This window comes from Lepidochelys kempii, chromosome 13 (assembly GCF_965140265.1).
Source record: "Lepidochelys kempii isolate rLepKem1 chromosome 13, rLepKem1.hap2, whole genome shotgun sequence".
Lineage (NCBI taxonomy): Eukaryota > Metazoa > Chordata > Testudines > Cheloniidae > Lepidochelys > Lepidochelys kempii.
In genome coordinates, this window is record NC_133268.1 from 15,024,385 (window position 1) to 15,043,839 (window position 19,455).

A 19,455-nucleotide genomic window follows, 5' to 3' on the forward strand; every position below is an offset into this window, starting at 1 on the left:
TTTTATCTGATGTCTAAATTGAATGCAAACTTCTAAGCAAAATGTGTTCTAATTTTAGCTTTCATCAGTCCTATAAAATCAGCTATGTTCTGAAAATGAAATAATTTTTACTAAACAAATGACTCATCTTTTTTGATTGCCACTACAGACTGCAAATTCCTTTTGTGTCTTGTCACATATGTGGATAATCAACCATAAACTGAGTTCTAGAAAGCAGAGAAATAGACAATAGTTTCATAATCATGGTGCTGTTACTGTCCTTACAAAGTTCTGAGATGAGCTCACTAAGGTCATTTCAGTTAGAGTGCCCTTTTATGGTTGAATTTTTCAAAAGGCAGGGCTGGTTTAGAGTCATGGACACATGTGGAAGGTCAGTGAGTAACTTGCTGAGTCATTTGATTCACACTCAAATAAACTTCCATAAATCTTACAGCAATGAGGGCGGTCACACCTAAGGGAGGCAAAACTGGCATCTGCAGAAATGAAGTAAACACATTTGTCTGACTATAGCCTGATTGTTTAACAATAACCATTACTCTACAGTACCCATTACAGTGAATCGGTCTCTGTGTGGAATTGCAGCTCTCAGAATAAAGGGGTTGAGATTGTTCCTAAGTGCATGAATCCGTTAGGAGCTGATCCTATGTTCTTGCACAAACAACGGGCGCTCTGGTTGTGTAAGGAATGCATGATTGAGGGTCTGTCCATAGAACACAGATCACTAAATGGTTTAGTGACCTTTTGACAGTATTGGGAGGCAGTGTGACGGTATTGGTTAAGTCATGAGATCTGCCCTGTGGTATGCCATGACATTTTTAGTCAGGCATGCTATTCTATCCTTCCACGCAAAATGGCATCCTCTATGCGGCGTGACCTCGTACGTCCTCCATGCATGTTCGGGGGCCAGGTGGGCACAGTTGGTCCTGGGCATGCAATACTGAAAATGGGATGTTGGGCAAATCACTTAGCTTCTGTGGGTTCATCTATGTTAGGAAATATTGCAAGCCATTTTTCTATACCTGTACTACCAAGAATCTCTACTGTAGCCTGGGTGCAAGTATCTTCTGCACTATGGAAAACTTGTTGTGTATCTTATAGATCTGGCTTATGGACCCCCTATACTATATAGGCTTGACTCTCTTCTGACACCTGTGTAAATCAGGAGTCATTCCACTGAAGTCAGTGGCATTACCTGATGTAAATTAAAGGAGAATCAGGCAGGGGTTCTGGAACAATTTTTATAGTGGAGGTGCTGAGAGCCATTGAACCAAATTGTAAACCCTGTACATAATGGAATCCACTTCAAGTCAGAGGGTGCGGGAGCCCCCCACACCCTTAGTTTAGATGTGGCCTTGGGGTCTCCATTTCAACAAATGTAAATGGGTTTAATGATATCTACGTCATGGGTGAGTTTTAAAATATAATGTGTTGATGCCGGTTTAAAAAGCAGCATCACTTGCCCCATAACCTCAGCCATGCGGAACGCAATGCCATCCACAGCCTCAGAAACAACTCTGACATCATAATCAAAAAGGCTGACAAAGGAGGTGCTGTTGTCATCATGAATAGGTCGGAATATGAACAAGAGGCTGCTCGGCAGCTCTCCAACACGAGTTTCTACAAGCCATTACCCTATGATCCCACTGAGAGTTACCAAAAGCAACTACAGCATTTGCTCAAGAAACTTCCTGAAAAAGCACAAGATCAAATCCGCACAGACACACCCCTGGAACCCCGACCTGGGATATTCTATCTACTACCCAAGATCCATAAACCTGGAAATCCTGGGCGCCCCATCATCTCAGGCATTGGCACCCTGACAGCAGGATTGTCTGGCTATGTAGACTCCCTCCTCAGGCCCTACGCTACCAGCACTCCCAGCTACCTTCGAGACACCACTGACTTCCTGAGGAAACTTCAATCCATCGGTGATCTTCCTGATAACACCATCCTGGCTACTATGGATGTAGAAGCCCTCTACACCAACATTCCACACAAAGATGGACTACAAGCCGTCAAGAACACTATCCCCGATAATGTCACGGCTAACCTGGTGGCTGAACTTTGTGACTTTGTCCTTACCCATAACTATTTCACATTTGGGGACAATGTATACCTTCAGATCAGCGGCACTGCTATGGGTACCCGCATGGCCCCACAGTATGCCAACATTTTTATGGCTGATTTAGAACAACGCTTCCTCAGCTCTCGTCCCCTAAAGCCCCTACTCTACTTGCGCTATATTGATGACATCTTCATCATCTGGACCCATGGAAAAGAAGCCCTTGAGGAATTCCACCATGATTTCAACAATTTCCATCCCACCACCAACCTCAGCCTGGTCCAGTCCACACAAGAGATCCACTTCCTGGACACTACAGTGCTAATAAACAATGGCCACATAAACACCACCCTATACCGTAAACCTACTGACCGCTATTCCTACCTGCATGCCTCCAGCTTTCACCCTGACCACACCACACGATCCATCGTCTACAGCCAAGCTCTGCGATACAACCGCATTTGCTCCAACCCCTCAGACAGAGACAAACACCTACAAGATCTCTGTCAAGCTTTCTTACAACTACAATACCCACCTGCAGAAGTAAAGAAACAGATTGATAGAGCCAGAAGAGTTCCCAGAAGTTACCTACTACAGGACAGGCCTAACAAAGAAAATAACAGAACGCCACTAGCCGTCACCTTCAGCCCCCAACTAAAACCCCTCCAACGCATTATTAAGGATCTACAACCTATCCTAAAGGATGACCCAACACTCTCACAAGTCTTGGGAGACAGGCCAGTCCTTGCCTACAGACAGCCCCGCAACCTGAAGCAAATACTCACCAACAACCACATACCACACAACAGAACCACTAACCCAGGAACTTATCCTTGCAACAAAGCCCGTTGCCAATTGTGCCCACATATCTATTCAGGGGACACCATCACAGGGCCTAATAACATCAGCCACACTATCAGAGGCTCGTTCACCTGCACATCCACCAATGTGATCTATGCCATCATGTGCCAGCAATGCCCCTCTGCCATGTACATTGGTCAAACTGGACAGTCTCTACGTAAAAGAATAAATGGACACAAATCAGATGTCAAGAATTATAACATTCATAAACCAGTCGGAGAACACTTCAATCTCTCTGGTCACGCAATCACAGACATGAAGGTCGCTATCTTAAAACAAAAAAACTTCAAATCCAGACTCCAGCGAGAAACTGCTGAATTGGAATTCATTTGCAAATTGGATACTATTAATTTAGGCTTAAATAGAGACTGGGAGTGGCTAAGTCATTATGCAAGGTAGCCTGTTTCCTCTTGTTTTTTCCTACCCCCCCCCCCAGATGTTCTGGTTTAACTTGGATTTAAACCTGGAGAATGGTCAGTTTAGATGAGCTATTACCAGCAGGAGAGTGAGTTTGTGTGTGTATGGGGGTGGGGGGGATGTGAGAAAACCTTGATCTATGCAGGAAATAGCCCGACTTGATTATGTAAAGAGTTGTCACTTTGGATGGGCTAGCACCAACAGGAGAGTAAATTTGTGTGGGGGGGTGGAGGGTGAGAAAACCTGGATTTGTGCTGGAAATGGCCCACCTGTTGATCACTTTAGATAAGCTATTACCAGCAGGACAGTGGGGTGGGAGGAGGTATTGTTTCATGATTTCTGTGTGTATATAAAGTCTGCTGCAGTTTCCACGGTAAACATCTGATGAAGTGAGCTGTAGCTCACGAAAGCTCATGCTCAAATAAATTGGTTAGTCTCTAAGGTGCCACAAGTACTCCTTTTCTTTTTGCGGTTTAACACAGTGTTTCCACAGTTGTTCTCGATTAGAAAGTATATGGTGTTTTTTGTTCAGTGTATGCCTCTCTCATGTGACAAATGACAAAGCCACTAATATCACTGAACACTCCACCAATGCCCCAAAAGGTGAAAGTTCCATATGTTGTACAATATAGTCCACCCATATTCGCTGTACAGTGGTGAAAAATGGCCAGAGGTCACAGTGCTCCTACTTAGCCATAGCTTATGTGCTGATAACTTATTCCAATTATCTCATTCCTATTTACTTTACCATTCTTAGATAAGGGTAGGAGTCACATGACACACAGAATCACATTCCTGTTGAAAACCTCATGTGTGTTTTTTCTTTTCTCCTCAATTTCATGGATTCCTCCTCTCCCCCAGTATATCAAAATTGAGTTTAAAATAAAAGTTTAGCTGAGCCCCATAATTCTGCTACTCATGTGGGTAACTCGTGCACAAAGGGCTATAAAAGAAGGTATGTATAGATCTCCAAGTGAGAGGGGGAAAATAAGAAAGCTTTACGTGACTGGTCTCTTGTTCAGCATAATAAACTCATTGGGCTTAACCATCTCAAACTGTTCTATTATCAAGGACAAACAGCAGGGCAAAAGAGAAAATTTGGGTCATATTACTGTACTTCCAGGAATATAAACTCTGCAGTTATTAAGGTATAAACACATACCTTGCACGTTTAAAACTTTATTTTTTAAAAAAAAAAAAAAAGAATGGAAGTAAGAATGAAAGTTAAAACCAGGTGAGACAAAGTGATAACAGAGCTTTCCTAGGCTAATGTCCATTCAATTTATTTATTTATTTTTTTAATTGAGAAGAAAGAATCCTCAGGGAACAGCCTTGGTCCTCTCTGTCGATCTGCGTTAGCATATGTAAAGATGTACACACGTGTCTGCATTAGTCTGGGCAAATACTGTACATCATAGAAGAAATAAAAGGTTCAAATTTCAAAGTGACTTTAACTCAGACTCTAAATCTGTGCACAGTTTCTGTGCACTATTGTTTGTAAAAAATTGTACACACAAGCTTATGCACAACCAAAAATCAGATTTTCAAATGCACATTGCCTTTGGGTATGCAAATCCCTGACTGGATGAGCACATGGCTAACTACTCACTTATCACGTGCCTGGGCAAAATAAGGAGCTTGTGCTTGGAAGGTACTTTCAAATGCATACAGACCAAGACTCTGTGAATAATTCTCTGTGAAAATCTAGATTGTCCATGAGCAAGTCGTTGCAAATATTCTAAATTAAAGATATATGTTTCAATTGGACACATCAGGCCAGATTCTCAGGTGCAGTAAATTGGTGTGTGAGCGCTACACCAATTTGTCTCAAGTAAGGGTCTGGTCATAGGGTCATATTGTTCCTGTTCCTTGATTGGATTGGTCCACTTTAGGATGAAAAGTGTCTTTTTTAAAAAAAACATGTTAGTTAACACATTTTAACTAACCCATTTTAAATTCCTAATATAGACAGGTCAAGTTGAATTTTAACACGTTTGCTATCTGGGTATACCCAAGGGGAACCCTTGTTTGGGTGTTAGCGAATATGTTTTAATCGTAGTGTGGAGAGACCCCTAAGGTCTATGTCTTCACTGACACAAAAGGTGTGTTTTTACTACAGGCTAACTAATGCATGTTAGCTATCCCTCTGTACAAACATAGTGGACACAAGCCTTTTTAATTTTGCCACAAGGTAACCTAAGCAAGATCAACAACTGTGGGCGAGGAATGTATTGCTGACCTCACCTAGCTACCTTCTGGTAAACACAGCAAGTGTCTTGTCTCCACTTCGGATTTTACAGCAAGATAACTATCATGTGTTAGTTACTGCACTGTGAAAAACCACCTTTGTGTCAGTGAAGACAAAACCTCAGAGGCCCAGATTCAGGAAAGAACATAAGCACATGTGTACGTCCACTGCTGAACAGGAAGGCACTTAAGCACGTACTTAACTTTTGAGCATGTGCTTCAGTCTCATTGACTTCAAAGATTAAGTGTTTTCCTGAACTGTGGCCAGTATCATGTTTCCAGTGTAAATACTCAGGTTTGTTAGTTCAAAATTGCTTTCCATAAATATTTTCTAATATTAAAATTCACTGTTTCTGTAAAGAGAAAACACATTCATTAATGTATTATGGAAAGTAAATACAAAAGGGATGTGAAACTTGCAAATCAAATTCCCTATTTTTTTTATTTTATTTTTTTATTTGCTGCAAACATTTTGAGGTATTTTCCCAGCTCTCTGTCTAACAAAGATGGGGTAGTCCTTTCACCTCTGGCCATATCTATGGCTATGCCAAAACAAAACAAAAATTAATACCTAAACTGCCCTACAATAAAGGCAATAGCTTATCATTAACATGTAACTTACAATTTTCAGTGAAAATTATGGTAGTTATTTTTCACTTTTCTGAAAGTGAGTTTTCCCCTTCTCTTGCTTTGTATCAATGAACCCTATTTTAGTGATTCATACTCCTGAGATATATGAAGTTGAAGACTGCTATGGCAATAACTTGCAAAATTCCTGCTTTGATGTCATGGGAACCCTGCAAATTCTTTTGTACTTGGCAAGGGCAAAAGAATTTGTCTGCCCTTTTTTAGTATTAGCAGGTTTGGTCTCTCTGTTTTATTGGTGCATTTGTGCATGAATGTGCATACGCTCACCTCCGCCTGTGTGTGGGAGAGATGTTTAGAGTTGTTACCCTTCTAGATCAAGGGGAACAGAATAAAGCACTCTTCAGCCTGATAGTCTTGAGCTGCCTTCTTTTACGTTAGCGGTAGTAAAGTTGTCATTTCTGTGAATCTATAAATTTAGGAATGTGAATGAAAGTGAAATGTGAACCTCAGGCCATCCTGTGACCTCAAAATGTGACATCTCTGAGATTTTTGTCTTCTAAAGGGACTTTTAATTTGTAATTTATACTTTACTGTTTGCTCAGTGAAAGAAAGTACAATTTCTGCATTAAGGATATGATAAATCCATTTATGACGAGCAATCTTAAAAATCTGGAAGGGCCATATCTTCAATTAGTGCAAACCAATATATAGTCCCAGTGAAGTCAAGGGAGCTAAGACTTTTTATACCAGCTGAGGACCTGGGTGTTTACCCAAAGTTTAGTTGGACTATCCAGATCTCACTGGAGGTACACTAGATAGGACTTGGCCCCTTGATTCTGAAAAATATGTTTGAAATAATTCACTTGAGCAGATCTTTTAATCAGATTTCTGAGACTTCAAATTCATGACTGGATTCGAGGGATCATGGAAATAGTCTTTTTCATGGCACGTCAGTGGTGCTGGTCCCAGCCAGAATCAGGAAATCCAGAGCTGGGTAAAGGTGCAACATTATGAACATGTATTACCACGAGATTCATGTTTCTGTTAGTATTTGCAAATTTCTGCTCTCTTGGGATGAATCTGCTTGGTCATTTGTGCCTGTAATTCATAGCCTGTGGCACAAAGCAGTGCTATCATGCATCATCTCCAATGGGAATTGAGGCGACATTGTGCTTCTGCCAGGTACAATGCTTGTTGAAGAGCTGGAAGTGTGGGGATCCTTGTACGACCCTTTGAGAACGTGGTTCAGGAGCTCTCCCTTGTGCAGGACCAATTCCACAGTCCAGTGCAGAGGGAAGTGGTGTAATGTTCCGCTAGAGGGGTTGAAGGTAGATAAAAGCTCCTTGTACTCTACCCCACTTTGCACACTCCTGTAGTGTGAAGCACAGTCAAGCCTATAACATATAAGAGGCCAACCTGAGCTGCAAATTATAGACCTGACTCTGAACATTTCTAAATCTCTAGGAGGCCAGATCCAGGGTTCACAGTCAGTATACCCCTTTTTTATAGGATCTTTTGTCCTCATGGACAGAATACAAACCTCAACTTATGTTAAGTGCATCAGTGAGAAAGAGACTCACCTCCTAGCTAAGCAGCTTACAAACTGAAGCCCTTTTGAAATTGCTCTGTCTATAGCAATATCTGCATAGCATTTCCTATGGTTAGGCACTAACTGCAATTCTGACGTTTGCCCAAAATAAAAATAAACTAGTCCCCATACCTAGGGGGAGAAAGCTGGTAAAATACACACCATTCTATGATGTTTCTGTTTCCTTAAAAATAGACAATGTCCCCTATTTCCATGGTTGCTAACATTACTTCAATCTGGCTCACTGAGCTCTTTTCAATACACTGTAATCTAATTGTTCAATTTTTCAGACAGGGAACACCAGTGCTTTCCCTTTCTGAGCCACAGAAATGTTCCTGCTGTGAACTCTCAGCAAACACCAGCTCACCAGCAGGGCACAGAGGGGGAACTTCCAGGCTGATTTCCTCCACAACACCAGGGGTGGTGGTGGTGTCCCCATGGGCTTCTCTGGGCCCACTTTGCGGGTACTGGGGGGGGTGGTCTCCTCTATAGCCTTTGCGTGCTTGCAGCCACACCTGCCCCAGGCTGATAAGTGACTGTTCCACTAAACAGTTTTATGAGAAATCCACCTTAACAACTTCCAGTAAAACAATTCCAGCAGCCTCCCCCATCCCTCCCAGACCTCCCCTCCTCTGGTCGCTATGCTCAAAAACTGGCCAAATGTGAACTATTCCATCTCTGGTTTTATTGATTGGACATAAAAGTTTCCTGCAGCTCATAAACATTTTGCCATTTATCAGCGCAGTAAAAGATGTTTGTTGCCAAAATATGAAAATGATGATGGGATTAGTACTTACATAAATAGTCTGCTTAATCCCCTTCAGTGATATTTCCTGAAGGCAGGCCAAAACAGGCATCTATTTTACATTAAAATACAGTGTAGGGACTGCTGCTTTTTAATTCTGTGTGGCAACAATACTAATCCTGCAGTATCAAATGGATAAGCGCTGTCCTATGGAAGTCCATTTTATAGTTTTTCTTGTATGTACCAAATTGAAGGAGGTAAAAGAAATAGAAAGTGTGTTTTTGTGGGGGTGGGGTGAGAGATCTATAACTGGCATGTTAATAAAACTCCAGTTTGTCACTTCAGTAGCACACCCTGAGTGTAATAACTAAGCTTCCTTTCTATACCCCCTATGAGTTCCTTTGTATTGACAAATGCCATTTGTTCATTTACGACGTGATAATAAAAACCTTCAGTTTTAGTGAATGTTGGTCTTTTCCTCTCCTGACACAGGGGCACCAAATGGTTTGTACTGCACTCAGCAAGGATTTTTCATTAAAGATCGTCACATGAAAATGAACTCAATCTGAAAATCGCTTAGTAGGGAAAGCACTGATATTAAATAGTTAGTCTGGATAGATTCTATACCAGGATAGCTGTCACAATACTTGTTGGCTTCGGTGGAATACAGATACACATGCACACTAAACTCATATATTAGGTTTTATGTGCATAGCATTGTTCACACTTTAAAAGCACAGATTCATAGTAACAACAATCATATTTTTGTTTCAATTTTCAGTTTTTTTTTTCTTCCCCACCCATCTTTAAGCAGTTTGGAGCATTTCCTCTGATTTATTTATATATCTTTAAATGCCTCGCTTCCAAATGTTTCCCTGAACTTCAACAATTTTTTTTTTAAACTAACTTTTCAGACTTGGGTGCCAATTTTGCAATTCATAGGTAGGCCCCAGTTCAGGAAAGTGCTTAACCAGTCTGCTGAACTTTAAGCACATGCTTAAGTCTTGTTGGCCTCGAGTGCATGCTCAAAATTAAGCACATACTTAAGTGCTATCCTGAATTGGGTCCCGAGACACCTAACTAAGTGGTCTGATTTTCAATGGTACTGAGCATCATTTCCCCTCAATTAAACAGGAATATAGATGCATAACTATGCATGCCTGAAATGGAAAACATTGGCCATAGTGATAGAAGTTTACAGTGTTTTGACAAAAATGTGACGGTCTACCAAATAATTTTAAAAATCTAATGATAGACTGTTTTCCAAATGAGTATCCTGTTTGACGGGAGACCTTTATTTTAGACTGGGAGAATAGCGTCCCTATTCTGGGTAGGATTAATCACAGTAGCTGATTTCTACAAGTACTACATTAAAGTTCATAATAGTTATTCAAAAAGAAACAAAAAGCAATTAACAATTACTAAACCAAAAAGTACTCAGCCAAACTGGAACAGAACCATGTACCAGACTATAACAGATCACCCACTGTGCTATTTCTAGGGCAAACTCTAGGAACGCATCACAACCTTTTGCAATACTTTGGCATGGAAATGTTAGTTATTTTTTTTAATCTCCCATATATTTGGCAGAATATTATCTGTAAGAGGAATGTTTACTAACCACAAGAAAAGTAATAATAATTGCTACAATCCTCCCTAGATTATCTGGGAGAGCATTTTATCACTAACATTATCACTTGTTGCCATACAAGTAGGGAGATGTTAGCCTGGAGGATGAAATAGTTTAATCATGGGGAAACGATTTGCAGTGCACAGATCTCAGCTGGTTCCCCTTTCATCTGCTCTCAGTTACTAAGCGACTTCTGAAAATCTGTTTTGTAGCTGTAATAAAATTCATTCTATGGTCTCTCACACACACCAAATGGTTTGCCTAATTCAGAAGTGTTACAATCATCAGGAACAAAGAGAGAATTCATAAACTTTACCCTCCCCCCGCCAAAAATCACACAAACCTAATACTTTTCTCCTGAAAAGAAAAACAAGAAATTAACAGTGACACCTTGCTTCTATTTTCAGAAAGAATACAATAACCTGGACATGTAACCCTTATTTCAGAAATAAATCGGCCTCAAATTAAACATGTCCTGCCAATCTCAAGATTCAGTATCCATGAAATCTGATAGTACATCATTTCTGAGTATCTATCCAGACACATGCATATTTTAAGGGAATAAAAATGGCTGTACCAAGTTTTACGGAGTACTCTGAGTGTTATGATGGATTCCGACTATGAACACAGTTAATATATGCACATGCTCCCAACATTAAGTGAGAAATACCGAGAAAGTCGGTTTTAGATTCCATTATGTTTTAAGTCCCTGGGTGAAATTCTGGCCCCACTGAAGTCAATGGCAGTTTTACCATTTACTTCAGTGAAACCAGGATTTCACACTTGGAGATATAGATACAAACTCTATGCCATGGTGACAAAGGGCTAATGATAATAAACAATAGTAAAAATAACTCAATAAATACTTGACATGCATATAAATCTCAATCCAGTAAAATAATTTAACCAAGGAGACTACCATATGCTTAATGTTAACGTAGTTTACGAGGCCAGAGCCCCCTTCATTCAAGGACTTCAATGTGCATCACAAATACTAAATACAACAGTTAGAACCTGGTCCTGGCTGTATTTGAAATGAATGGCAAAGCTCCCAGTAACTCCAGTGCAATCAAAGCAGGTCATCAGCCTCACAACCTTTGTCTGACATAGCTGTAACTGTACCCATTTAACACATGGGTATATTGGGGCTCGGGAACTTTCCGTGACTCAACTAGTCAGTGAAGGAGCTGGGAACAGCTTCCTGACACAGTTGTCTGTGCTAACCTGCACATACTACCTACCAAGCATCCTCTCTTTCACTTGTATTTATAAAGACAAAGTATCGGATCTAATACAGTGAATGTTTTGACATTTTCAATGCTGGGGAAAGTGTTTGCACAATGAAAGCTCTTATTATAACTGGGCAAATAGGACTAAAAATTTTTCACAAACACCCCCTGGAATTTTAAGTGAATGCACCTCAGCCTTGCTCACTGCCTTGTTATATTCACTTGTCATGATCAAAAGATGACCAAACGATTTTACCAGCCTGTTTACAGAAAACAAAGCAAACAAATTTCAAGGACAAATGTGTGATTATTCTCAGAAACCAAATGCTGAATTTTCACGTGCGGATATTTGCACTGGTAGTGCTTGTGTTGATATCCAATCGGAGAGGAGAAACAGTGCCATGTAATTCAGATATCCAATAGTATCTAAGAAATACAGCGTGACTTTTGAAATCAAGGCTCCGCCACAGCCAACTGTTCGCACTCAATAGAGTTTAAAATGGGGGAAACGATTACATTTGAACAATGGATAGAGATAAAAAAAGGTATGATGTGCTTATGGATATTCTATCAGTTGATTTTTGGTTTTTGTTGTTGCTTGTTTTCATTTGTTTTGTAATAACTTTACCAAAGGCAACCAGAATACGTATCATTAACACATTTTTAAAGAGTTATATGGCATAAAACAAAATTCTGGACAGATTCTGGTATGCTTGCTTGCACTGAGTAGCTCCTTGCTCCATAAGTGGTCCCACTGATTTCAAAGTATCTGGTCCCCTATGAATTGCAAGCCTGTTTTTAAACCAGAGTTGATAGTTAATCTTTCATATTTCCATGGAAGCTCATCAACGTATTATATTTAGAAATATGTCTGAGTGACAAAGTTCACAATCCAAACTTCTCCAAAGCTTGTATGATTTCAGATGAGGGGTCTGGTTCAAGCCCACCATTAGGTTTAGTAAAAAGCTTAGATTAGTTACAATATCTACAATTTAGGTGTCTTGGCTCCCTGAATAGAAGGTTGTGGATTCATCGTTGACTATTAGAAGCTGAGAGTTGTACCTTAATGTGTCTAAGGAAAATTATCTGTTGAATTGCATAAAGTATTGGATTTAATCTATAAAACTGATGTCACAAAGTATTAATGACCTCTGTACAAGTAACATCCAAGCAAACAAACATACCTCTTTGTGTGTAAATTTGCTAACATTTAATGTTTTTTAACTTGATTAGAAGTGCTTTTTAACTTCTAACATACTGATACTGAATATGTCTGCTGCTTGAATGGTGTATTCCACTAATGATGTACGAAAACCTGTGTATCTATGTTGCATCTGTTAAAATTCTTCAGAAAATAAGACCGCTATATGCAAGCAATGGGTTGGTTACTGAAATAAGCGTTTTAATGTTTTTCATATTACCTTATCTCTTCCTTTTGCACAGAAATGACTATTGCTGAACAGCAGATAACATCTTCCTCTGAGTGTAAAGTGCTGGGGTGAATTCAGAAAGGTTGATGAAAAGCTTCAGTTCATTTGCCTCACTCCCTCACTCTTCTTGGGCTCAGTTGCTTGCCAACGTACTGTAGGCCGTTATTGTGGTCATGCAATAACCAAAGAGATCTAGTGCTAGGTTCACCTTGATAAAGTAACTGGTGGAGACCGATCTGCATCAAATCTGGTGCATGTAGGACTAATCAAGAAGGAAAAGCAAACAGAAATATCTGACTCTTACCAGCAAAGGCAAGGAAATTCATGTAGGTCAGGATGTCTCTCCATCCTTAATGTGGTGTTGTGCCTATGGGTTACCTCAATCTCTGAAGAGTGATTTATTATCTTCTTTATGTACAGGTTTTTGACACAGAAGACTCCTGTAACTCAGAATGCATTTGCATTTGTCAGGTAACATTAGTTTCTCTCAGGGTCCAGGCCCTGATTCAGCAAAGCACTTAAGCACATGCTTAACCTTGAAGCATGTACGTAATGCCATGGAATTTGGGGCCCACATCCTACTCTCTGGGACTGCCATGGTTGTGAAGTCCGTATATATGCATGGGACTGAAGTCAATGGAATTTCATGGGTGTAAATGAAGGGAGAATTTAGGTATTGATATTGGTTAGGTTCGTGGCAACCTGTGACTACAGTGATTCTAAGATCACCATTGTTACTAACTTATGAAAACATATCTGTCTTTATAGTTCCCTTGTTCTCCCATCCAGGCAGAGATTGTCTGTATGTGACTTGTTTCTACAGTGCTTAGTACAGTATGGCCCTGATCCTTGAGTAGAACCATTAGGAACTACAATAAGAAGACCAATTCTACTTTAAGGGGGCCTAAGAGTCCATCACAAAATATGCGTGTGAGCAATTCTCCCTTTTGATGTACAAGGCCAGTTCTGCACATGTGTAATTATCTGTTTGCACCACTGCATTACCTAATGTGCAATTTAGATCCAGTTCTTTGAAATTTTGCATATAATAATTTTTTTAACCTATTATTAAAATAGAAATGATTCATAACCTTTTCTGATGACACCAGAACTGATAGATTGTTAGTGCTAAAGTACGAGGCATAATTTCAGGTCCATATGGTCATCTGTATATAAAGGCAACCATTACAATTCATGCATTTTCTTACTGTGGGATTGAGGGGGTCTCTGCAGGGGTACACTAGCACAGTTCTCAGTGCACCTTGGGGGCCTACAATAGGCTCTTCAACTTCTAACAACATCCAGTCTATCCCACACAACATATCCCTAGATCCTACAAATTCAGTGCAACATACCATTCTTCACAGAGGGAACCACACAGCTCAGGAGTCTGGTAATGAAGTCTATAGTTTAAAGAGAAAGGATGGTCTAGTGGCTAGGGCATTAGCCTAGGACCTAGGAGACTGATGTTCAATTCCCAGCTCCGCCACAGATTTCTAGTGTAACCTTGGGCAAGTGGCTTAATCTCTCTATGTCTTGGTTCCCCATCTGTAAAATAGGGATTATAGCTCTTCTTTACCTCACAGGGGTATTGTGAGGATAAATATACTAAAAACTGTGAGATGCTCAGATACTATGGTGATTGGGAATTATATACATTCCATACATAGAGTTGGTGATCAAATACACTGGCATGAGTCTGTCTTAAAGTTGCTTCTGTTTCACACTTGATAGGTTTGAGTTACTCTATATGGAATGAATCTATAGGGTCTCAGACCAGTTCTTGTGACTTCAGCTCATTTGGTGTGGAAACTAAACCTGTTCCCAAACTCCTAGATGTGGCAGTCCCATGGTCAGGCACAGTGGCAGAGGCTCTGATGCATGTGAGAGAGAGGGAGAGCAAAAAAGAGCCATATAAGCTTGCATTGCGATGTCTCCCTGAATTATTAATTATTATTATTTTACTATTATTTTATTATTAATAATAATACCTAGCCACAACTTCAGTCATCTGGTGAGGCTGCCAAATTGGTACCTTCCCCAATGCTAAACTCACCAAAAAAAAATCTAACAGTTTTATTATTTTTGTTTATCTTTAATTGAGTGGGAGATTTTAGTTACAATTTTCCTGTTATAGTTGAAATAGCAAAGTAGCAGTCTGGACTAAGTTAATAAGATTTTGTTTTTAAAATTAAACTTATTTTATTTATTAAAAAAATATAATGAAAGGATCTGATTTTTGGCAGCTCTACAATGAAAATGTAATAAATCAATTTTATCTATTTAATAGAAAACAGTTTACATGCCAAGTTCCAGCTTGAAGCAATGGATCTATAGTCCTCTGAAAAGCTTTGTTCATAATGAAATGACAGCTGACCCTTAACTATAATGTGATGTTATACCGTATGTCTTGTAGTATGAGTATACTCAGAATAATTTGGAACACACACATCTCTCCACCTGTACAGCTGTAGAATCTTTCTATTATCTAGGTTACAAATACCACAGTCAGCATTAGGAGTAATTGAATCAAGCAGCCACATGATGCCCCAAAGTGAAAGCTCATTCAGTTCCCCAAGAGAAAAGTCACTCACTACTTGTTTCTGCCCTCCTAAACATAAGGTAGCAGCTCTACTGTTGTCTAAGTGCATGAGCTTTTTAACCATATAACGGCAGAGTTCCAAGGACCTGTCATATGGTCAGTGAAAATCCCTGATGAAGTCTTTACATCTTTGACTCCACTGATGCACGCTTGCTGGGAGATTCAAAATTTCTATGATCAGCACTGGGAAGCATATGGACAGATTTTCAGAGTTGCTCATTCGTGCATCTGATTTGCACATGCAGTTATCAAGACTGAGGAGCTCTTTTTGAAATTAGTGGACGCTTTGTCTGAATAAGAGCTGAGTAAAATAAGAGGGCAGATTTCCAGTGTTTTGTGTGCACCTGTTTCGCATCTGTACAAAACTTGATTGGCTACATGTGTGTGGTAATGTGTGCAGGAAAACTAAAGTCTGTGCAAGTGCACTGGAATTTGTATGTATACAAGCAGATGTTGTTAAAAAGAAAATTTAGACTTGGAGTAAGGACTTGAGGATTTTTACCCTAGAAATCTAGACATATTTATGCTTTTGCTTAAAATTCCAGTGAAAGCAAAGGATTGTTTTTCTTGCTTAATGTTGGAGAATTAACATAACAGCATTGTTCTAATGCATGAGAACCAGGACATGAATCTGACCATAAACTGAATGTGAAGCTCAACAATCTGGCATCCAGGCTAGATCCTGTTCCTTGCTGCTCTGTTGTGCTGGAGAAATCAAAAGAAACAGCTTTGCCCTGTGTGAGCTACCATGCCAGCTGGTGCATCACAGACCCTGCCTGCTTCTTAGGGGATGTACCCAGCTTTCCAAGCTAGCTAATGTGTATGCTATGGGCATGAGCCAGCCAGGGATACACACTTTTCAAAGGAGTAACCCAGTGCATGGAGTAGCAGGCTGCAGTTGTTGCACTTAACCGTCCTGCCTGTACTTGACGCAGGGCCAGCATCCCCACCAGTAGTGTAATAGGATTTAAGATTCCTTGTCCAAGACGAGTGAAACTAACAGCAACAATGATGAAAAGTTCATGAGGCTTTTACATTTCTTCTGGTTGTCATGATCTAAGGCAGCCTTGCAAAAATTGCTATAAAAATTCATCAGCCAAACATAACATCTAGTCACCTGTGAGGATGGGAAGGAAAAGCTAATTGTATTTTGCTAAAAACAAATTCAGTGGGAGTTAGGTGCCTAACATGCTTAGGTGCTTTTGAAAACCCCACTAGGTGCCTATCTGCATCTTGACAGGCCTAAATGCTTTTGTAATTCTGACCCTAAATCAGTTCTGAAAATGAGAGTCGAGAACCTAAGTCACTAGGGTGCTCCTGAACATTTTAGCCAATGTGCTTGTTCATTATTTGTATTGTTGTAGCACCTAGAGGTGTCATTCAGGGATCAGGATCCCATTGTGCTAGGTGCTGCCTGTACACTTATTCATTGAGCTGGTTGGGAAAATGGTGAAAAATGCTTGTACACATTTTGTTTTGAATTTTTCATTAATTTTTTAAAACATTTTGACCAGCTGTAGTTATTAGCAATTCACGGCAGGACATGTTTAACAAAAAAATGTCATCTTTCCAGTATCAGGCTTCCCCTTTCAAATACCACCCCCTATAACATGAATTTAAATAATGTGTTTATTATCTAAGCAGCTTATAAGAAACATGGCTGGTCTATTTCTCCTTATTGGGCATGTAATCATTGAATAAAATAACCACAGAAATCACAATAGTTAAGTCACTAGCTATATTTAAAGCTGACCTCAAATCTTTCCTCTAACAGAAATACCACTCTAGTCACTTCTAAAGCTTTAGAGACCTCAACCTACAGTGTTTTCCATTTTTACCACTATGTGCTGTTATCTTATGTCATGGTATCTCTCCTTATGTACATTTTATTTATATCTTGTTGCTAAGATAAGCACTCTTGTTTTTGAAAGCCAGGACTATATTATCAGCTAGCTGAAATCAGACCAATTGAGCTACATCTGATATAAAGATCTTAAATAAATCAATACAATCTTCACCTCATGAAATGCACAATTTTTCCTTACTTGTTTTCATGCCTAAGGTGTGTCATGTATTAAAATCCACAGCTGAGCTAAACTTTTTCTCCATCCCTCCACCTCCCACATTTTGTGGTTCTGATTCTCCCCTCAAGGCACTTGTGGAGGTCTGGGGAGAAATCTTGAGAGCTTTTAAAGAATTTTAATATGTTTTCTATTGCATTTTTATTTTTAAATAAAACTTTTAAAGCTTTTTTCTTTGTATGAAGCAAGTAAAGCTGATCGTTAAAGGCTTTTTGTGTCTGAAATTACCCATTTTATAATAAGAATCTTAATAACATTCAGTGATATTTCATAGCATTCGGCACCTTACAAATGTTTTGAGCAACACTGAACTTTAATTCTTTTGAGATTCCTTTGTTAGTAAGGGGCTTCTATCTAATGGCCGAATCCTGCAACTGTTATTCAGTGACTGGGAGTTTTGCTTGACTAAGATGTCTGCTACAATATTAAGACCTCATCTTGTAAACTTGTCCTACTGGTTTATAATATTTACTACTGTGAGTAGTCCCATTGTAATCAGTGCAGATACTTACTACTGGGTGCGGAGCTTTCTAGCATGGGTAATCCTATTGATTACTAGAGTAAGCATTTGTAAATTCTAGCCCTCAGTCTCAAGCACACAAGAAAGTAAAAAGCTGCAAGTGCTTTTAAATATATGACAAACTTTTAGGAGAGATTAACATGTATTACATTGTTGGTTTAGTTTCACTTCCTCATTTCATCCACATCTGAAAAATTAGCTATTCAATGTTTCAGGTAAATACAATGAAAGTTGATCACTAGAACTAACAGAGATGGCTTAGCTGGCTGATCTGCTCCATCCCCCTATTATCAGATCACAATCCCCCCTCCCCACCCAACCTTCCCTGGGTTTGGGAAACAGCAGTGAACTTGTGGGAAGATTGCTGCCGAGTTACAGTAAAAGATTTTCTGTAATGGTATGGTCCAAGTGTCCGGAGATTGATCTAATCACAGGACCAAAGAGGGAAACTGGTGTTGGAGACATGTCAGTTTCACTGTCTACACAATCAGTTTGAGAAGGAAGAAGCCTCTGACAATGGGCATATTAATAATATTTTTAAACTTCTCTGATGATGATACATTCCTACACTATGTAATTGGATTTGATTTATGCAAATATGTGAAGGATCACAGCCCAAGTTTTCACAGCCTAAGTGGTGTCAGTTTCATTAAGAATTTTAACATGCCAGATGGCAGAATTCGTTTATTCAAAGATATATCTGTCTATCACTGTAGTATTTAGCTAGAATAAAAATGTATAAAACATATGATTTACCTCCCTGTAATACTCTGTTTTTACCCTGCTAGCTACTCAGCTTGCACTTTCAAATCCATAGAACTCAAAGGCAAAATTGGACAAAAAGGCAGTACCTGCCCCAAATTGCCTACAATCTAAGTATAAGGCAACAGCCAACAAAAGATACAAGAAACAATTAGATGAAACTGACTTCAGCATGAGACACATGCATGTAGGGCTGCAGGATTAGCCTGATCAGTGAAATCAATGGCAGTTTATAGTTAGTGTTTAACTGGACTCTAATAGTATATTAGACATGATGGTGACGGGTCCTACTCATTTGAATGTTTCCACTGATATCAATGAGTAAGGGCTGCTGGATTGGGCCTTGCTGATTCATTGTGGCACTTGATTACATAGGAATTTAGATTTGCCATTCTGGATCAGACCCCTGGTCCATCAAGTTTGGGACCTTGTCAATACCCTGCACTTCAGAGAAAGGTGAAAACCATCAATAATTCACCCTATCAAGTGTGTAATATTATACATGAGAGGGTGGGGGAAGTCCTCTAATCTTTACTAAGATGTATAAGATTTCTACACAGAATAAGTAAATGTTGGTCAAGATATTATTATTACTATTTACAGTTAATTTTTTCCTTTCTTTAACCTAGTTTCAAAATGCATGTGCCTTGTCAGAGACAGAGAGAGAGAGAGGTATTTCTTTCCCCATGATAG